Source organism: Candoia aspera, chromosome 7 (genome assembly GCF_035149785.1).
Source record: "Candoia aspera isolate rCanAsp1 chromosome 7, rCanAsp1.hap2, whole genome shotgun sequence".
In the NCBI taxonomy this organism is placed as follows: Eukaryota; Metazoa; Chordata; class Lepidosauria; order Squamata; family Boidae; genus Candoia; species Candoia aspera.
Window position 1 is genome coordinate 70821458 of NC_086159.1, and position 21942 is coordinate 70843399.

The 21942-nt window shown below is 41.3% G+C and overlaps 1 protein-coding gene across 1 annotated transcript in view; it reads right to left on the reverse strand.

Moving 5' to 3' along the window:
• MAGI2 (membrane associated guanylate kinase, WW and PDZ domain containing 2) overlaps nt 1-21942 on the reverse strand; it is a 713008-nt gene that overhangs the window by 142146 nt on the left and 548920 nt on the right. The window lies entirely within an intron of this gene.

A 21942-nucleotide genomic window follows, 5' to 3' on the forward strand; every position in this document is an offset into this window, starting at 1 on the left:
ATTCATTAGTAAGGATTGGCCACATACATTAAATTCCACATAAATAAAGCAGTGCATGTCTTCAGGGGTGGGGGTTCAAATGCTGGGAGGGAGATGAAAATGAAAGCCCAAGGGAAGCAAAGAAGGAAGGAGGGAGGGGCATACCTTTGGTGGTGATCAAAAGGATGAGAAGATTGGAGCACGTACAAGGCAGCATCAGAGAGACTTAAATTGTATGGGCACAAAAAGTTTAAAAGGAAACCCCAGTAGAAGAGCTGGAAGTGCAGCATCTGGAGTTTTCAGTCTATGCCAAAGGGACCTAATGCTTTTGGTGCTAAAGGTTACATTTGGGCTTTTGGTGGGAGATTGACACAAGTTCCTCCACCCTGTTTCTTATAATTCTCCTCTTTCTATCATTAAAGCAAGTCTGTAGATTTTAAAGGGTCTTGGAGAGATATACCAAGGCTTTGTGGGTGAGCAACAGGTAATCCTGGGGCTCCACCCGTGCTGCTGTATATAGTGAGAACTGTGGAGTCCTTGATGCTCTCTGAGCTTGGTTGTTTGCTTGGAGACATTTCATTGCCCAACTACGTAACAGCGTCCGTGAGAATCAGTGTTGTTGTTTTTTTTGTCTTTGAGTTAGTGTTGATTCCAGGAGACTCTTCTAACGATAGTGAGAACTTCTGATTGTTTTTTCCCCAATCCCAATATGCAGATGTATAAACTTATAGGCAAAGATACAAACAGAGTAGGCAAGAAAACTACATGTTTAGTACTATCTCTCCATATGTCACCACATAGGGCAGGAAGACATGCAGGAATAAAAAGATGCTAATATAAGATTGTTTCCTAAACTTCAGTGCTGTGTTGGGAAGGGGCAGGACACAGAAAATGCCTCTGGATTGCAGCACCATGAGCAGTCCCTTAACTCTTACTTTACACCATAAAAAAATCACTATCCATAGAAAATAAGTTTCCATTGGTAGCAATGGACAATTGGTGCCCAGAGAAACAGATGTGGTGTTTCCTCTATTATAGAGGAAGAACAATAGCTGATTTCAAATAGACTAAGCTCACTGTATGTTAACTGTGTTTTTCTTTCTCTTTTACACCACCCCGGTCATCGAATGTCCCTGAAAACATTTGACATTTTATTACCCAGAGTAAAATACCAGATGATAATATTTTATCTAAGTATTTTGATTTACATAACAGAAACCTTTTCCAACTTAATAAGAGGCAGCAAAGCATAGAACTGTCAAGATCAGTAATCATAATATGCAATGTTACCATTGAATTATATATTTTTATGGCTGGCCTCTGTTGTAGGTGGAATTAAAATTCTTTAAAAAGCAAGACAGAAAGGAGATCTCCAAAGCAGGTATCTGCCATTTCTAATATAGCTTATTTGGATCCATGATCTGAAAACTTCAGAAATGATCACCACCTCATTGGAAAGATGGGAGAGGAATTTAAAGAGTGCCACGGATTCATCCTTAATGCATTATAAAGTTCATTTTATGAATGAGTGCAGAGGGTTGAACCAGTAGAAAATGAGAAACAGTAATTTTCATTTTTAACAGCAGAGATGTCTGCCTCATGGGTTTTAGGAGGCTGTTCTCAAAAGGCATAGTGAGGAACAAATTAAATTGGCTAAGTCAGGTGCACACATTCTAATACAATGGAAAACATGTAAGAGATTAAAAGTTGCCTCCATAAAAAGAAAAGAAATGGCCTGTTTGAACATTCTACAATTCCCTCAAATTTCCCATCTCTTAATTAAGGAACAGAAGAGAGGCCTCATTCAGACACAAAAATATATGGAGTGTTCATTTCCTTAATGGCAAATGAATGAAACTGAGTAATAATGTGACTCAAATGTAATCTTCAAATCTTTGGCCTGAACTCAATTTATTTAAAGTTACAAAGAATAGCATGACACCATGAACATCTAATTGCCAACGCTCTTCTGGCCTGAATTAAGACTTTTTCATTCAGTTACTCGGAATGTAAGTTTTTTATGCTTTTATTGTTTTTTCTTTTTATTTAATTTTTTTTTTTTAATTTCAAAAACTTGTGAGTGAATACTAAAATAGTATTTATGTTTCAGGAGAGGAAATGCCACGTGGTGCCTTATCACTTGCAATGCAGCTGAGAAGAAAAAAATAAATATTCCTCTGTAACATGTTGATGAGCTAACTTCAGGCCTTTTAATATATTTTATTTGTACTAGAACATCAAGAGTGGGGCGTGGTGGCTCAGTGGTTAAGACGCCAGGCTTGTCGACTGGAAGGTTGCAAGTTCGGTGGTTTGAGACCTGAGCACCACGTGATGGAGTGAGCTCCCGCACTCACCCCAGCTCTTGCCAGCCTAGCAATTCGAAAGCATGCAAATGCAAGTAGGGAAATAGGTACCGCTTTGGCGGGAAGGTAACAGCGTTCCATGACTGTCATGCTAGCCACATGACTGCAGAAGTGTCTTCGGACAATGCTGGCTCTTCAGCCATGAAATGGAGATGAGCACCGCCCCCTAGTGTCAGACACGAGTGAACGGGAACCTTTACCTTTTACTAGAACATCAAACCACCTAACCAGCCGGAGTGGCTCAGGGAAGATACATACCTAGTAAAATTAATGGACAGGATATTGTCCAACATATCAATCAGACCAAGGACTTGTTTTAAGGACCAGACTTGAGCTGCGTCCTGGTACTTTCCCTTGTTATTCATTTTAACAACCTAATTAATAGGATAAGAGAAGTTTTTTGTAATAGCTGCTGTTGGAAAACGAATGAGAAAACAAACTTGCAGATCTATTTGCAAACAGATAGCTCTTCCACCCTTTCTGATACATATACCTGAGACTTGGCTTCAAATCCCTTTTCAGGCACACAGAGCTGTAATGAAAAAAATGGGGAGGAGGAGATTTCATTTACAAATATATGACAATAATATGAATATGAAAATTTAATGTAATAGGCCATATTGTATAATTATGTAACATGCTGCCAGGTCCTCATGATTCATAGATTTAAGAACTACAGGAAATATAGGAAATGTACACAGTGGTGCTTAAAAGTTTGTGAACCCATTGGAATTTTCAATATTTCTGCAGAAATGTGACCTAAAACATTATCTCTTCTCCACACAAATCCTAAAACTAGAGAAAGAGAACTCAATTAGAGAATGAGTCAAAAACATTAAACTTGTTCATTGATTTATTGAGGAAAATGATCCAAAGCTATATATTGGTTTGTGGCCAATATTTAACTTTCCTATTTCACTTCAGTTTCCCATCTGCCTTCCAGAAAAGAAAAAAAAGAGAGAGATTTCTGGTTTGGGATATCTTGGTTATTTATTTATAAGGCTGCCTGACTCTGGGCAGCATACAACCTTAGAAACAAGTTAACAACAACAAAAAGAACATATTAGCCCATCCAGACATATTGCAACCAGCACCTTTTCAACATACGGTATGCCTACTAAGGACCTCACATTCAACCTAACCTAAGTCCTGGGGGAACAGCCAGGTTTAAGGGCTTGTTTGAATGAGGCCAGGGTAGGGAAAAATATGAATCTCTTGCGGGGAAGACGCCATAAGAGAGAAGGCTCATTTCCTGCACCCCATGAGGTGGCATTGATTAATCAATGGGTTCCAAAACATGCCAACTCTTTTGGATTGAGCAGGACAGGCAGACATCAGAAGAGACAAACTATGCCATGAAGGGCCTTACAGTGATAGCCAGCACTTTGAATTGCACCTGGAATCTTGCTGGTAGCCATTGCATCTCACAGAGCAGAAATGTTATATGGGCATACTGTGGCCTGTGCCACCATCTTCTGAACAGCTGCAGCTTTTGAATGGTGTTCAAGGGCAGCTCCATGTACAGCACATTGCAGCAGTCCATACATAAGGTGACCAAAGCATGACTGATTGTCTGGAGGGCCTCCCAATCCAGAAATAAGTGCAATAGGGTTGAAATATATAATTGGTCCAACTGATGGATGACCTCACCCAGTGACTTCATATTAGTGTTAGACAGGATAGGAGAGAGCATTGAGTCCTGCAGCTACCCACACAACAGGGCCTTGGTCTCTCCCCTCTGCCAATACTGACTGACACAGGCCACAGAGAAAGGAGGAGAACCACTGCAACCACAACATGGTGCCCTCCACTCCCGTAATCTTCTAAGTTGTAGCCGAACTATTTTCTCAAAAATATTTCCTAAAATAGGGAAGATTGGAGAGTGGCTGAACATTTTCCAGAACTGTTGGATCCAGGGACAGCTTCTTAAAAGAAGAAACACCACTTTCTTCAAAGCCAGTGGAACCACCCCTTCCCTTAATGAAGCTGATACTTATCCATGGACCCAACCAAACCCCACCTCTTAGAAGGTGTTTGCAAGTCAGGAGAGGTGTGGATTTAATAAACAGATGGTTGGGTTAACCGTCTTGAGGTTCATGTCCAATTTTGCAGGAGTTATAGACTCAAACCTTTGTGAGAAACTCTTATATATGAATGTAATTATTTTTTAAAAAATTATTCTTGTCCATTGCTTTGAGATTTAGTTATGTATGATCAGTCATGTGTGCATAATCAGGCAAATTTAGAAAAAAAATAACACAAATCCATAATTTTAAGAGCGAAAGCAATTATCAGAAGCATATGCAAAATCAACAAAGTAGACTGCTGGTCTCCTAGATATTCTCCCTCAAGTTGAGTTCAACTTCTGTGACTGTATAAACATGATATTGTGGTTTTCTTGGCAGCCTTTTTCTGGGATCTACGTTTGACTTTCTAGTGTAACCAACAAGCAAATATGAACCACGTCTGACTCAGCTTAACTTTTTGAGACCAGCAAAGACCAGTTAGATGCTGTCATCTGCTGTAGAACCAGCATCAGTGTCTCTGTCCATGCTGAGTTTGTTTTTATAAGACCAGAAACAATCTGAAGTCTCTGAGGGAGAAATTACTTTCTAATGTCTTGATAAATAGGAAGAGACATGCAATCAAATATGGTATATGAGATTCACCTTACCATTTAATTTAGTCTACAAATTGTCTATCTTCTAAGAAAAAAGGGCAAAATAAATTAGTAAGAGGTTGATAATGTTTATTTCCCAAGCTATTTCTAAGACATAATACATCATGAGAGATATCATATGTATGAAAAAAGATTATCATTTGAAAAGATTTGACCCAGACTGCTAAGAGCAATGACCCAAAATAAATATGTAGCTTTTCACAACATTCACATTCCTCTCAAAGAAAAATAGCAATCACAAATATCCATAAAATTTCAGTAGAATTCATCCAATAAACTTCAATAGTTCATATGATCAAAACATAATGCTTGCTTTGCAGAAGGTTACATTTGTGGTGGATTTTTTATTTTGTATTCTTCATTTTAATTATGATTAGCTTGAGTACAATACTCAACTAAGTAGGCTAACAGGAAAGGTATAAATAAATACTGTGTCAATCATATGAGAAGTTCTTGAGAACTACAGAAGCAGCTGAATGGCACTCCACTTTCCATTCCCCATCTTGCCTCATCCTGCAGGGCAGTGAAATTGATTTCTAACTCTGAAAAGACATCTATTTCCCTCCCTTATGGTACTTAAAACTGTTGAATGAAACAGCTGGACTCCATGCCTAGCAGTTTCTCCAAATTTACATAGGGCTACAACCTCAGATCAAACTTCACATATCATATTTTCCTTCATATTTTTAAGAAAACACAAAAATACATTAGTATTATATTTTTGCCATTCCCCCACCCCAAAACACACAGCACTGTCACTTTGCTTTGCAGCCAACATGCCTCAGTACTGCTTTAAAGGAAATGATTGGGCTATTTCATGAAAAAGAAATCCTGGGAAATCCTTGCATCCATATTGAAAAAGACAGGTCTAGCTTATTTTATTTATTTATTTATTATTCAAATTTCTATCACCACCCATCTCCCCCCAAAAGGGGGACTCTGGGCAGTTTACAATAAAATTGACCATTTAAAACCATCAATGCATAAATTACAAAGCAAACAACTGACATAATAAAAATAAATAAATATAAAATCCAAGTGGCAAAGATTACATTCGGTAGGGGGGACTCTATGACACCAGTCACCCCCAGGAAGAGCTATTGCCCTTCCCGTCCCAGGCGAGGTGGCAGAACCAGGTCTTCAAACCCTTCCGGAAGGTCGGGAGCAAACGGGCCTGCCTCACCTCCAGGGGCAGAATGTTCCAGAGGGAGGGTGCCACTGCAGAGAAGGCCCACCTCCTGGACCCCACCAAGAGGAATTCCCTTACTGGCGGGGTCCGTAGCATTCCCTTTCTGCATGACTGGGTGGGATGGGTCAATGTTATGGGGATGAGATGGTCTCTCAGGTAGCCTGGCCCCATGCCATGTAGGGCTTTATAGGTTATAACCAACACCTTGAATTGGACCTGGAAGCAAACTGGCACCCAGTGCAACTCGCACAGCAGTAGTGTCAAATGTGCCGATCTTGGGGCACCCATAACTGCCTGTGTGGCCACATTTTGGACCAGCTGAAGCTTCCGGATACTCTTCAAGGGTAGCCCCGTGTAAAGCGCATTGCAGTAGTCTATGTGGGAGACGATCAGGCCATGAGTGACTGTTTGGAGGGCATCTCGATCCAGGAAAGGGAGTAACTGGCGCACAACACAAAATTGTGCAAAGGCCCTTTTTGACACAACTGCCACCTGCTCTTTGAGCAGGAGTCATGAATCCAGGAGGACCCCCAGGTTCTGCACTGGTTCTAAATGGGGCAGTGCAACCCCATCCAGAACTAAAGATGACAACTTCCTGGATACTGAGGAGCTGCCAACTCACAGCCACTCTGTCTTACCAGGGTTCAGCTGAAGCCTGTTGTTCCTTATCCAGGCCCCTACAGCCCCCAGGCACTGAGAAAGGGCAGTCACCACATCACTTATCTCAGCCGGGATGGAGATATATAACTGATTATCATCAGCATATTGATGATACCTCATCCCATGGTGACGGATGATCTCACCCAGTGGTTTCATGTAGATGTTAAATAGGAGAGGAGAGAGGACCAAACCCTGTGGCATCCCACACAAAAGGGGTTGAGGGTTGGATCTCTCATTTCATCTCACCACTCACTGGGAGCAGCCCTGGAGGAAGGAGGTGAACCACGCCTCCCACCCCCAACTCCCTGAGCTGCCCCAAAAGGATACCATGGTCGATGGTATCGAAAGCCACTGAGAGGTCAAGAAGAGCCAGGATGGATGCACTCCCTCCATCCCGCTCCTGCCAGAGGTCATCCATAAGTGTGACCAATGCAGTCTCTGTCCCATATCTTGGCCTGAAACCTGACTGGAAGTGGTCTAGATAATCTGTTTCATCCAGAATCTTCTGGAGTTGCAACGCCACCACCTTCTCAACCACCTTCCCCATTATTAAGTTCCATATAGTATTGCAACCCCTCCTTCACTTGTCATTTCTGTATGCAAGAACATTATATGTTTATCACTCACTGGACAGCTCATGAAGTGAAGCAATATTCAATAGTGAATAAAATGAGAAGTTAATGAGGACCATTATTCCTTCCAGATTAGTTTTTTGTCACTCTCTGCCAGCAGAAAACCAAAAGCTATCATATATATATACACATATACATATACATATACATATACACACACATACACACACACACATACACAAACATACATACACACATGCATAGTGGGTAGTGTTGAATATATATATATATATATATATATATATATATATATATATATAAACTTTTAAATAAGAAAATAAAAACTAATATAAAGTGAGGAATGAAAACAAGAAAGAAATCAAAGGAAAAGCACAAAGTGCAAGAAAAGAAAAATAGTTGAAGAAAAATAGGAAAGAAAGAAAAAAGATATAAAGCAGTGGCTTCTAATATTCTTCACAGCAGTTATATGTACAAATATATTTTAACCTCTCTCTAAAGTTACATTATATTACTCTTCCTTCTATAATCTAACCTGTCTAACGATAAATTACAAATTCATTTTTTAAATTTTTATGCAAAAACTCTATAAGAGGCTTCCAGTCACCAATAAATATAGATAGTATCTTTTCTCTAATCAAAGAAGTCAATTTATCCATTTCAGCAAAATCTGTCAACTTCACCAACCTTACCTCCATAGTGGGTAGTGTCAAATCTTTCCATTTCTGTGCATATAGTAATCTCGCCACAGTAATAATATATTGAAATAATCTTCCATGGGTTTTTTCTAACTGATATCCATTAATCCTAAACTATTGGTTATGTTTTTCATGGGTTCTTTACCTGCTACAACTGGAGTTTCCAAATGAGTTGGATTTTTGGATTTTCTTGATCTACACCCAAGATGGCTAAAATCTCAATTAAATCATTGTAAATGGATTTGCCTTAAAAGCCAAGTTTTCAAACTGTCAGTAAAGTTATTGAGTGGCATTTGCTATGAAAGCAGATAGGGAATAATTTGCCCCTCACCCAAACACATACACTTCACATTAGATTTTGTGGGAATTCACTGGAAGGCTTTAATATTGCAACATGGAAAGTCATTTTTAAAGTTCATTTCCCAAAACATAAGGCACAGGATTTGTTCTTTGGGTCTGGCAATGGTGACACTAGTACCATATATTTTATTTCAGTTTGTGCAGAAACTGCGTAATCTCCTTGATCGACACAAATTCTTTAAGGTGTGTAGGAAGGCATAAGGCAATAAACAAACAACACTGTTTGTCACTCTTGTTGCAATTGTAAAGTTGGCATATTTTACTCTTCTTAAGCCATTTCCCTACATATCTTGTACATCACCATGCTGATATAAAGGACAGACTTTATATTGCTTCAACAATGACAGGGTAGTGCTACAAATTAGTGCTAAAATTAGTTTTCCAGTTATTCTCCTGGGTAGCACTGGGTAGTGATTTATTACTGGAAAAATGGCCTCAGTGGATTCTCTCAATGTTATGGAAGTTTGGTTAATGTTTGATTTAAACTTGCCAAATGCGCTGCGGGTTAAACCGCTGAGCTGCTGAGCTTGCCGATCGGAAGGTCGGCGGTTCGAATCCGTGTGACGGGGTGAGCTCCCGTTGCTAGTCCCAGCTCCTGCCAATCTAGCAGTCCGAAAACATGCAAATGTGAGTAGATTAATAGGTACCGTTCAGCAGGCAGGTAACGGCATTCCATGTAGTCATGCTGGCCACATGACCACGGAAGTGTCTACGGACAAACGCCGGCTCTTCGGCTTTGAAACGGAGATGAGCACCACCCCCTAGAGTCGGACACGACTGGACTTAATGTCAAGGGAAACCTTTACCTTCACTTAATCTCATAGGTCTGACTTCTTCAAAGTTTGTCTCAGGTTTATAGCTGAGAGATTAAAAAATAATGGACAATGATACATTTCTGTGTTACATGGGTGATGGCAGGATACTTATAAAGTTAGAATGGCTCATGTGAATAAGAAGTTATTAATGATGGAAGTTAGCAGAAGGAGGCTAGCAGGACTTACTGTTGGAACATAAGAAAACATTATTTTTTCACTGTAGGCCTTCATTTTTTTGTAAATTGGAACCAGCTAGAAATTCTTCTGTTTGGGAGGCTATGTCCAATGGATAACGTTAATAAATTATAATCCAAAGAGAAGGTACTAAGCAATGTTATCTGTTGAACTGTGTGAACTCTTTTTGCAGATGAGTAATAACAATCCAACTCTTCTAGACACATTAAAATCTGGACAAATCTATCCACTCTTTCTTGGAGCATCTCTGATTAAAAGGTGATAACCTTTTGCAAAACAAATACCTTACACATGCAACGCTTGGTCTAGAAATCTGACATTAAATCATTTCTCTCTTTTTATTGTTGCCATTTTTAATCAACTAAAGAAATGCCCTGCTTCTCTAGGATATTTCTGGTTTACATATTAACTCTACAAAGCAAAAAAGGTCAAATCAAATTATTAGGAGAAATAGGAGTCCTGAGCAAGTGTAAGACAGAAGCGGAATAATTTAAAGCATTGGATTGGATTAACCTTGGATAACTATTGTATTGGATAACTATTTGTATATTTATATGCTTGGATACAAGCCAAAAAACGATAGAATGATCTCAATTCGAATTTAGGGCAAGCCATCTAACATCACAGTGATCCAAATATATGCCCCAACCACAGATGCTGAAGAAGCTGAAGTAGAGCAGTTCTATGAGGATCTGCAGCACCTACTGGACAACACACCTAAAAGAGATGTTATTTTCATCACGGGAGACTGGAATGCTAAGGTGGGCAGTCAAATGACACCTGGAATTACGGGTAAGCATGGCCTGGGAGAACAAAATGAAGCAGGACATAGGCTGATAGAATTTTGCCAAGACAACTCACTCTGCATAACAAACACTCTCTTCCAACAACCTAAGAGACGGCTTTATACATGGACTTCACCAGATGGACAACACTGAAATCAGATTGACTACATCCTTTGCAGCCAAAGGTGGCGAACATCTATACAGTCGGTAAAAACAAGACCTGGAGCTGACTGTAGTTCCGATCACGGACTTCTTCTTGCACAATTCAGGATCAGACTAAAGAGATTACGGAAGACCCACAGATCAGCTAGATATGAGCTCACTAATATTCCTAAGGAATATGCAGTGGAGGTGAAGAATAGATTTAAGGGACTGGACTTAGTAGATAGGGTCCTGGAAGAACTCTGGACAGAAGTTCGCAAGATTGTTCAGGAGGCGGCAACAAAATACATCCCAAAGAAAGAGAAAACCAAGAAGGCAAAATGGCTGTCTGCTGAGACACTAGAAGTAGCCCAAGAAAGAAGGAAAGCAACAGGCAACAGCGATAGGGGGAGATATGCCCAATTAAATGCAAAATTCCAGAGGTTAGCCAGAAGAGATAAGGAATTATTTTTAAACAAACAATGCGTGGAAGTGGAAGAAGACAATAGAATAGGAAGGACAAGAGACCTCATCCAGAAAATTAGAAACATCAGAGGTAAATTCCAGGCAAAAATGGGTATATCAAAAACAAAGATGGCAAGGACCTAACAGAAGAAGAAGAGATCAAGAAAAGGTGGCAAGAATATACAGAAGACCTGTATAGGAAGGATAACAATATTGGGGATAGCTTTGATGGTGTGGCCAGTGAGCTAGAGCCAGACATCCTGAAGAGTGAGGTTGAATGAGCCTTCAGAAGCATTGCTAATAACAAGGCAGCAGGAGACGATGGCATCCCAGCTGAACTGTTCAAAATCTTGCAAGATGATTCTGTCAAGGTAATGCATGCTATATGCCAGCACATTTGGAAAACACAAGAATGGCCATCAGATTGGAAAAAATCAACTTATATCCCCATACCAAAAAAGGGAAACACTAAAGAATGTTCAAACTATCGAACAGTGGCACTCATCTCACATGCCTGTAAGGTAATGCTCAAGATCCTGCAAGGTAGACTTCAGCAATTCATGGAGTGAGAATTGCCAGATGTACAAGCTGGGTTTAGAAAAGGCAGAGGAACTAGGGACCAAATTGCCAATATTCGCTGGATAATGGAAAAAGCCAGGGGGTTTCAGAAAAACATCTATTTCTGTTTTATTGACTATTCTAAAGCCTTTGACTGTGTGGACCATAACAAATTGTGGCAAGTTCTTAGTGGTATGGGGATACCAAGTCATCTTGTCTGCCTCCTGAAGAATCTGTATAACGACCAAGTAGCAACAGTAAGAACAGACCACGGAACAACGGACTGGTTTAAGATTGGGAAAGGAGTACGGCAGGGCTGTATACTCTCACCCTACCTATTCAACTTGTATGCAGAACACATCATGCAACAAGCTGGCCTTGAGGAATCCAAGGCTGGAGTTAAAATCTCTGGAAGAAACATTAACAATCTCAGATATGCAGATGATACCACTTTGATGGCTGAAAGTGAAGAGGAACTGAGGAGCCTTATGATGAAGGTGAAAGAAGAAAGCGCAAAAGCTGGCTTGCAGCTAAACCTCAAAAAAACCAAGATTATGGCAACCAGCTTGATTGATAACTGGCAAATAGAGGGAGAAAATGTAGAAGCAGTGAAAGACTTTGTATTTCTAGATGCAAAGATTACTGCAGATGCTGACTGCAGTCAGGAAATCAGAAGACACTTAATCCTTGGGAGAAGAGCAATGACAAATCTAGATAAAATAGTTAAGAGCAGAGACATCACACTGACAACAAAGGCCCGCATAGTTAAAGCAATGGTGTTCCCTGTAGTAACATATGGCTGCGAGAGCTGGACCATAAGGAAGGCTGAGCGAAGGAAGATCGATGCTTTTGAACTGTGGTGTTGGAGGAAAATTCTGAGAGTGCCTTGGACTGCCAGAAGATCCAACCAGTCCATCCTCCAGGAAATAAAGCCAGACTGCTCACTGGAGGGAATGATATTAAAGGCAAAACTGAAATACGTTGGCCCCATAATGAGAAGACAGGACACCCTGGAGAAGATGCTGATGCTAGGGAGAGTGGAAGGCAAAAGGAAGAGGGGCCGACCAAGGGCAAGATGGATGGATGATATTCTAGAGGTGACGGACTCATCCCTGGGGGAGCTGGGGGTGTTGACGACTGACAGGAAGCTCTGGCGTGGGCTGGTCCATGAAGTCACAAAGAGTCGGAAGCGACTAAACGAATAAACAACAACAACTATTTGTAATAAATGATACAATACACAAAAGGAAGTGTAATTATCTATAAAAATATATTAGGCTATTCAAACAGAGTTTTTAAAAGATATTGTTTATTTAAGAGGAACAAAAAGAGACTTCTTAAAAACCAATTTTCCATTAAGTCCCCAAATATTACTCCAGTAGAAGATATTATTAATAGTATTCTTCCTTGTATGTTAAACTAAGCATAATCATAATATGGAAATATCATTTAAAAAATGCCGAGGGACATTACTCAATTTGTCATAATCTTCTAACTCCTAGAATCCAGGAAACGGACATGTTCCCAGTTGAATGAAATGTCATTATCAGCCAACGGATAGGTACATTGGAAGAACCTTACTGCATTTCCACAGCCCCCATAGAAAGCTCCTAAGGAGGATGGTCATAATTGTAAAGACTTGCAGTTTTTCCTTAGCAACTGGAATGTAATATTTGCTCCTTTGATCCTAAGACAATCATAATCATAAACTAACCATGGCTAGTACCCAAATCACTTTTAAAAAATCCTCTGTGGATATATTTTATCCCATTTAGATACATTGGTGGCACTGTGTTTTATGATGGAATAACAGAAATACAGTATTCAAAGGTAAGTATTACTTGGGAGTGTTCTCCCAAGTGTGTCTGTATGTTGTTTTTTTGATTTAGTGTTAGGGTTAGACAAGTCTCCTTTAAGTGGAATGTGGCTCCTGGTGACTACAAAAACACATCCATGCAGCTTTTGTGGCAATGTTACTGAAATTGTTTGCTCTTCCTTTCTTCAGGATATTTCCTGACTTTTCTGCCTAGCCTACAGTGGTGTCTTATTTAAGTACTAACCTGTCACAGCCTTGCTTCACTTCTTCCAGACTTTATATCAGACCTGGCAATAAATCTTCTCTCTCCAAAAATTTGACCCACACTTGCTAGCTAACTAAAGAAGCTTCAAGGACATGGCCCAGCTAGACCTGTAGTTTTTATTAGAGATACAAAAAGAAATCAAACATGCATGGAAGATCAGCCTATGGTGGAGTATAGGAATCATGTCCTATATGTGCGTGTGCACTTATGTGTCTGTCCTTGTGCATATGTGCAAGAGCACAGTTTAAATCCTATACCAATCAGGGGATTCTTAGAGTCTGCCAAAATCTGCCACCTTCCAAGACTAGGACAGAAAAGAGACCCTTACATGCATAAGCCAGGTGTAGTATGGTTGATGAGTTTTAAAAAGATACTTCAGCTTTAGAGTGTAGGGAGCCAGGGAGATGACCTTGGGGAAAATAGATGCCATTACAGAAATAAAATGTTGAGAAGCATGCGTTTTGCTCTGGGAGAGGAGACAGTACTAGGAAGAGATTCAGACTGGGTCTTCCCTGAGTAAGGTAAAGGTAAAGGTTTCCCTTGACGTAAAGTCCAGTCGTGTCCGACTCTAGGGGGCGGTGCTCATCTCCGTTTCTAAGCCTTGGAGCCGGCGTTGTCATAGACACTTCCGGGTCATGTGGCCAGCATGACGACTCAGAACGCCGTTACCTTCCCGCCGAAGCGGTACCTATTGATCTACTCACATTTGCATGTTTTCGAACTGCTAGGTGAGCAGGAGCTGGGATTAACAACGGGAGCTCACCCCGCCGCGCGGTTTCGAACCGCCGACCTTCCGATCGGCAGCTCAGCGGTTTAACCCGCAGCGCCACCGCGTCCCTCCTTCCCTGAGTAGTTGTGATATAAACACAATTAGACTTGCAAGATTCTTTTCCTATAGTCTATCTCAATAAAGCTTAGTTCTAGTCTTCCTCTGGAGTCTGATTCTTGATCTGGAGGACCTTAAAGGTTATATATGCGCTGCATCCTTAGGCTGTTCCTGTCCTGTGTGCTTATGTTGACATGATTCTAAACTGGCTTAAGAAAATCCAGTCAGGATGGAATACATTGGCAGCAGTATGCAAAGTATGCAGGGCAGGTTTGTTGTTGCTTGTTGTTGTTGTTGTTGTTTAAATTTACTATAGCCACCCACTCCCATGTTCTCCCAATTCCCTGGTGCTGTGCTGTAATCTTCCAACTTTCCATTCCAGGAAAGCAACCGCCAATTTCTTCCTCTGGACATAGATACTTGTATATCTGTCTGGGTACCTATGCACACACATACACACACCCGCAACCTGACTTTTTTGACCTCCCTATGGACACCCATGGCACATTGGGTTCGTTTGTGAATTTTTCTAAACTATGGGACTAAGGAGAAAAATAACTCTTTTCTCTTCCTCAGCACAGTGGTCTCAGTCCAGAAAGGAAATGCTGCTGCAGCATAATTATTATATACTTTGTCCCTAAGAAATGGTCTTGTTAGGTCTGAAGGACTGCGAGCATCTTGCTTAAGCCTGATACCTCAAACTGTTCTATACTCATGGCACTCCATGGAACTGAGGTAGAAGAAAGAAAATTGTAGGATTAATTCAGGATTAAGAATGAATAGGGATGAAAGGAGCAATTACACTGAAAGCAGAGAATGGGAGAAAGAAGTATTGAAAGATAGCAAATCAAAATCTACTCCAAACCAATAGCAATACCAACAGCAGTGCAGTCATGCACAGAACACACAAATAAAAATAAAATTTCATGGAGGACAAAGGAGTGGAAGAGAATAGAATCCAGCAGAAATGTTAATGACACAATAAGAAATAAAGGATATACAGTATATCCACCCAGAGTCACTTTCGCAGAACTGCCCAGAGTCGTTTTCGAGATGGGTGGTGGAAAAATACAATAAATATGTAGAAACTATAGAAATCTGCCTCGATCAGAAGGAAAGGTAGGTGAAGCTCAGGAGAAAACAATAAAACTCTAACCATCTAGGGATTTAAACTTCAATAACTTTGAATGAACAGCTGCTGGATAGCATAGTGGTTAGAATGCTGCCTTTGGAGCAGGAGACTGGGGTTCAAATCCCAGCTGTACCTACCTTACCAGTAGGGGTCCTTGGGCAAAGACCCCCTAATGCTTCACCTGCCTACCTCAAATATGAGAGTGACACAGACTAAGAGAACCATGCCGGCTCGGATGTTGCCCAGATTAACAAGGTCCGCGTCAGATGTTGGGGAACCAGGACAATCTGATGGTCAGTGGGCTACTGGAACAAACCCTATGTGGACGAGACAAGAGAACCTGGAATTGATGGAATGCTACTACAACAGCAGACCTAATGAGAGAGGATATACGAAACGCATGAGGGAACTACGGATGGACATGCACTGCTGTCAGCTTCTTTAGCTAGTAGGTGTGGATCATGTCTGGGCCAGGTGCTGTCCAGCTCTTCACGTTCTTGACCCGCTGTTGGATGTCTGCTACTGTGATGGTGACTGGTTCCTGCTCTGGGAGATTTCTGCGGTCTGTTCTCAGGTCCTGCAGCCACATTGCACTGGTGTTATGTGTCTTCTCTTTCTCCCATTTGTTCTTCCAGTACTGTTCAGTTTCTGCTGTTGGTGGCTCTGCTGTTACTGTGTTGTTGCACTGCAGTTGGGAGTACACCTTGGATGGTTCTTTGGTGAATAGGGCATTTATCTTCTTGGCCTCTGCAACTCTAGTGTATCTCCTTAGCCAGGTAGCCAGTGCTGTGAGCCTTTGTTTAGCAGTCTCTAGGGCTTCAGATGGAGTCAGGCCCTTGTATTTTTTCAGTAGCCGAGTCTTATCCTTAATCTCCACACCCTTCTGTAGTTCTACCAGCTGACTAACTTCTCTCCGAGTTGCCTTGATCTTAGCCTCCAACCTCATTTTCCAGGGGGGCTACATACTACTGTTCTTCTTGATCAGGTAGCCAAGCATTTCCAGGATTACAGCGGCTGTAGTGTATACTAGTTCATTGGTTTGAGTTATAGTGGTAGTAGGGATTGTCGCGAGGGCTCTATTGGCATCTTCTAGCATACTATCTGATGGTACTTCTCCACTGAGCCTTGGTAATCGGTCTTGAGAGTTGACTGCAGCTAGTTTATCCATGATCTTTTGCCTCATATCAGCTGCTGTGCTCTATAATGGAGGGGGTGGCAGCAACGTTCCAGCTTCAGGTGTTGGCTGTACCTCCACTTGTTCTTCCAGGTCTTCTTGAGTCTGGGATATAGTTGGTCTATCTCAAGTTGTGAGAGCAGCTTCCTCTTCACCATGTTGAAGTGTTGGGTAACCAGCTGTTTCTCAGTTACTGTGGATGCAGGTCTTCTGTCCATCCATAGTTCCCTCATGCATTTCATATATCCCCTCTCATTAGGTCTGCTGTTGCAGTAGCATTCCATCAATTCCAGGTTCTCTTGTCTCATCCACGTATGGTTTGTTCCAGTAGCCCACTGATCGTCAGATTGTCCTGGTTCCCCAACATCTGACGCGGACCTTGTTAATCTGGGCAACATCCAAGCCGGCATGGTTCTCTTAGTTTGTGTCACTCTCATATTTGAGGTAGGCAGGTGAAGCACAGATGAACCAGCTGCTAGCAGCAGGCTCCCAACCAGACTGGCTAACACAAGGTAGGTCAGTGCTGATCATGAAAGACCCCAACAAGGGAACAACACCATCCAACTACCGGCCGATAACCTGCCTCCCACAACATGGAAAGTCCTATCAGGAATCATAGCTGCCAAGCTGCAGGACCATATAGGCCAGTACATTAGCACAGCTCAGAAGGGCATTGGGAACAACACCAGAGGCTCCAAACACCAGGTGCTCATAGATGGAGCAGTCACCTGAGACTCAAGGTCTAGACAGACCAATCCGAGCACAGCCTGGATTGACTACAGGAAAGTCTATGACTCAATGCCACATACATGGATCTGTGAATGCCTGGTACTATACAAAGTCAACAGGACACTCAGGACCTTCCTCAAGAACTCAGTGGGACTGTGGAAGACAACACTGGAGGTCAACTCAAGGCAGCTTGCACAAGTGGCCATCAAGTGTGGCATATACCAAGGTGATGCACTGTCCCCACTGCTGTTCTGCATGGGCTTGAACCCCCTCAGCCAGATTATCACAAAAAGTGGATACGGATATAAGTTCAAGAGTGGAACTACCATCAGCCACCCCCTCTATATGGATGAGATCAAGCTGTGCTAAGAGTGAATGAGACATCAACTCACTGATCCACCTGACACAGATCTACAGTGAGGACATTGGGATGTCATTCGGACTGGAGAAGTGTGGCCGGATGGTGGTAAAGAGAGAGAAGGTAGTTAAGACTGATGGGGTGGAACTACCAGCAGGCCACGTGGCAGACATACAGACCAGCTACAAGTACCTTGGTATCCCACAGACACATGGCGACCATGATGAGGAGGCAAGGAAGACACCAACATCCAAGTCCCACCAAAGGATAAGACAGGTCCTAAGGCTCTGGCTCAATGAGAAGAACAAGATCCACCCCATCAACATGTATGCCCTGACAGTCATCAGATACCCTGTCTGTCTAGTGAGCTGGCCAAAGGAGGACATGGAGGCTGCTGATGTGAAGACCCGGAAGCTCCTCACAATGTACAGAGGCTTCCACCCCGAGTCCAACACCCTGACACTGTATACCAGGTGAAAAGCGGGAGGGCGGGGCCTGGTGAGTGTCCAAAGCACTGTCCTGGGTGAGACCCAGAGCATCCAGGTGTCCATCAGTAAGATGGCCCCTAAAGATGAGCTGTTGAGACAATGCCTGAGGCAGCAGCAGACATGCAAGGAAGATCAAGCAGAGGAAGTGCCATGGCAAGACAAGAGCCTGCATGGGATGTCCCATCGACAGACAGCTGAGGTGGCTGACCTTGGGAAATCCTACCAGTGGCTGGAAAGGGCTGGACTAAAAGACAGCACTGAGGCACTGATCAGAGCAGCACAAAAACAGGTGCTAAGCACCAGAACCATAGAAGCAGGGGTCTACCACACTAGACAGGACCCGAGGTGCACACTGTGCAGAGAGGCCTCAGAGACAGTCCAGCACAGAGTGGCAGGGTGTAAGATGCAGGCAGGAGGAGCATACACTGAATGGCACAAACAAGTAGCTGGCATTGTGTACAGGAACATCTGCAGAGTGTATGGGAGACCCTCCCAAGTCCAGATGGGAGATTCCACGGAAGGTTGTGGAGAATGACAGGGCTCAAATCCTGTGGGACTTCCAGATCCAGACAGACAGGCAGGTACTGGCCAATCAATTGGACATCGTAGTAATAGACAAGGACCAGAAGACAATGGTGGTGATAGATGTAGCAGTGCCAAGTAACAGCAACATCAGGAAGAAGGAGTATGAGAAGCTGGAGAAGTACCAGGGCCTGAAGGCGGAACTGGAGAGGATGTGGAAAGTGAAAGCCAAAGTGGTCCCAGTGGTGGTAGGGGCACTCGGGGCTGTGACCCACAAGCTGGGAGAGTGGCTCCAACAGATCCCAGGAACAACATCAAAGCTCTCTGTCCAGAAGAGTGCAGTACTGGGAACAGCTAAGATACTGCAGAACCCTCAAACTCCCAGGCCTCTGGCAGAGGACCCAAGGTTGAGGAAGACACATACAACCCATAGGGGTGAGAAGGGATTTTTTTTAAAATAGAAGCATGCATTTTGATGGAGCACTATAGCATTTATCTAAAGATTACTTCTTTTGCAAATTCAAATCCTTCTACATTGGCTCAAACCAACCCTCTCTATAATATTTCACTCTTGATTCATATTCATTAGTTTCCTCATGAAACCAGAAAGTCATGAGCTCTACAATATTTGAACATCTTATTTGAAACTGAGGTTTATCTGAGGTTTCCAACAGCATGTAGAAAATATAAAGATCTGCCTCAATCAGAAGAAAAGGTAGGTGAAGCTCAGGAGAAAATGCAATAAAACTCTAACCATCTAGAGATTTAAATTCAATAACTTTGAAGTGCAAGCAACAACTCTATATCAAGATTTTGCTTAACATAAATAGGAATATCCTGGTATTATTCTTGCACTGCAGAGAACCCAGATTGAATGAAAATGATAAAATTAAAGTTGAGTAAGACAGCAACAAAAGAATTAGAAAAAAGGGGCTAGGAAGTTCAATTCTCTGAATAACATAATCTTAATAAAACCTGAAACCATTGTTCTGTCACATCCTTTTAGAAATATAAGAATTCAGTTTTTTTGAATAAATACATCTATAACAAGATAAAAATGACTATAGAACTTTGGTATATGAATCAGTACAAACCGACTGTATATGTTTGAGGTGAAGGAAAGATTAAAGGATCTTGACATAACGCCACCTCTTTAGAGAAAATAAGCATGTACAATGTATATCTGTTAAGTATCTCATTAAAAAAAGTAGTAATGAGATGCTGGTACAGATTTTGTTAAGCCAATAATATTGAATCCTTCTGGGGCTACAAACGTTTTCAGCCAGCCTGATGACGGGAGGCCTAGGTGAAAATGAAGTATTAAGCTGCAGGCATAACTTAAAGAAAATTGTAATTATTGTCAGCTTATTTCTGACCAATACCTCGGCATCCCCATCTTACCAGTCCAGCTTGTTAGTCTCTCTGCCCAGCTATTATCCTCAGATGTGGAAATTAGTTGTTAATGACACAAAAATAGAACAAAATTGGTAATAAAAATACATATAAATATTAATAATAAAAACTCAACAGGAGGTCTCTGTAAAAGCTTCTTTCTCACTGTTGTCTTGGCTTCAACTAATGCCTCTGCATGGCAGGATGTTGTTGACATCACAAGATGATGAGTGAATCAGTTTGACTGCTCACCATAGCCGGAAGGTGGGGTATCAACCAATCAATCAAATAAATAAGAAATATTTTGTTTATATAAATGAACACAGGTTTTACAGAACAAGTTTTCACTTGTATATAAACCCTTGAGGGTTTGTTGTCAATCCTGGAAAGATGAAATGATCAAAACAAAGCTTATACATTTTACTAAATATACAGCAAACAAACAAATTAGAGTTTAGACACACAATACTGCAGTCATCTATTTAATTTCAAGCACACCAAAATCTCCCTTCAAAACTGGCAGTATGGTTCATTGCTATATTCTGAGAAAACTCCTATAACAGAATAGGAAGTTACTGTGGTCATGATTCAGTTCAAAAGTGATTAATTGGCTTTACTCTTATCAGAACCCCACAGTTCATTCTGATTTTGAATAGACCTCTGGTGCACCATTTCTTTTAGCCATCAAGCATCTGGAACTTTCTCACTTTGTGCCAATTTTCAATATAGGGTCAGACAGAACAATGCAAATCAGAATCAATTAGAAACCCTCACGAGTACCCTGAGCAATTTAGTTAAATTTCATTCTTTTGAAAAGGATTTCAAACTTTACAATCATCCAATTTTAAATCTATAAACTTAGAACGTTTTGATATTTTCTTTCAGCACAGTTCCACCAGGACACACTGTGAGTACAGAATTTTGGATAATATACAAGTGACTCAATTGAATGTCTTCTTCTGACACATACTGTATATAGAACCAAACACGTATAAAGAATTTATCTCAGATGCATGTCTCAGTCGCCTACTGGAGCTATCTTCCAACTATGTTCTGGGCATCTGTACAGACATACTGTATTTTCCAATCTATCTGGGGTAGTAGATAGAATTAAGATGAAAGTAATTGGCAAGACTGTGATTTATTTTTCCCCTATGTAAAGCAGAATGGTTGATGACAAATTTGGAACAAAATGAAGAACTTAATCTAGCAAATTACAATACAATACCAACATTTGTTTTGTTAACTGCAGAGAAAGTGGCAACTGAAATTTCATACACTTCAAACAATTGGTGCCCTTTAGAAATGAGGATGATGTCATGCGTGTCATGATGTGACATAGATTAAATGAACTATGTCATGTCAAATGACATGGATTATATAAATGGTGTCATTTGAACAATGATGTCATGATGCACATTATGTCTCTTGCCCCTTGTCCTCAGTGTGATGTCCATGCTTTTGACCTGTTGAAGTCTATCTTCCAGTATGATTGCTGTGTGCATGTCAACTGCATATACTTGTTAGGTGAAGTTGGTACCTTCTGAATCTGCCTTAGTGGCTAGGTACCTTTAAAGAATAATTTCTTCAGTTTTCAATTTCCTGATACATCAAAGCACTTGTACTCAGTTCTTCTATCTTATTTTGCATCGCACAAGTCAGGACAACAAGCAGAAAGTCTGAGCTGAGAAACAATATCCTGACCAATTACTCTCTCTTTGTTGAGGTCATGCATACGCAGATACATGGTTTGCACATTGCA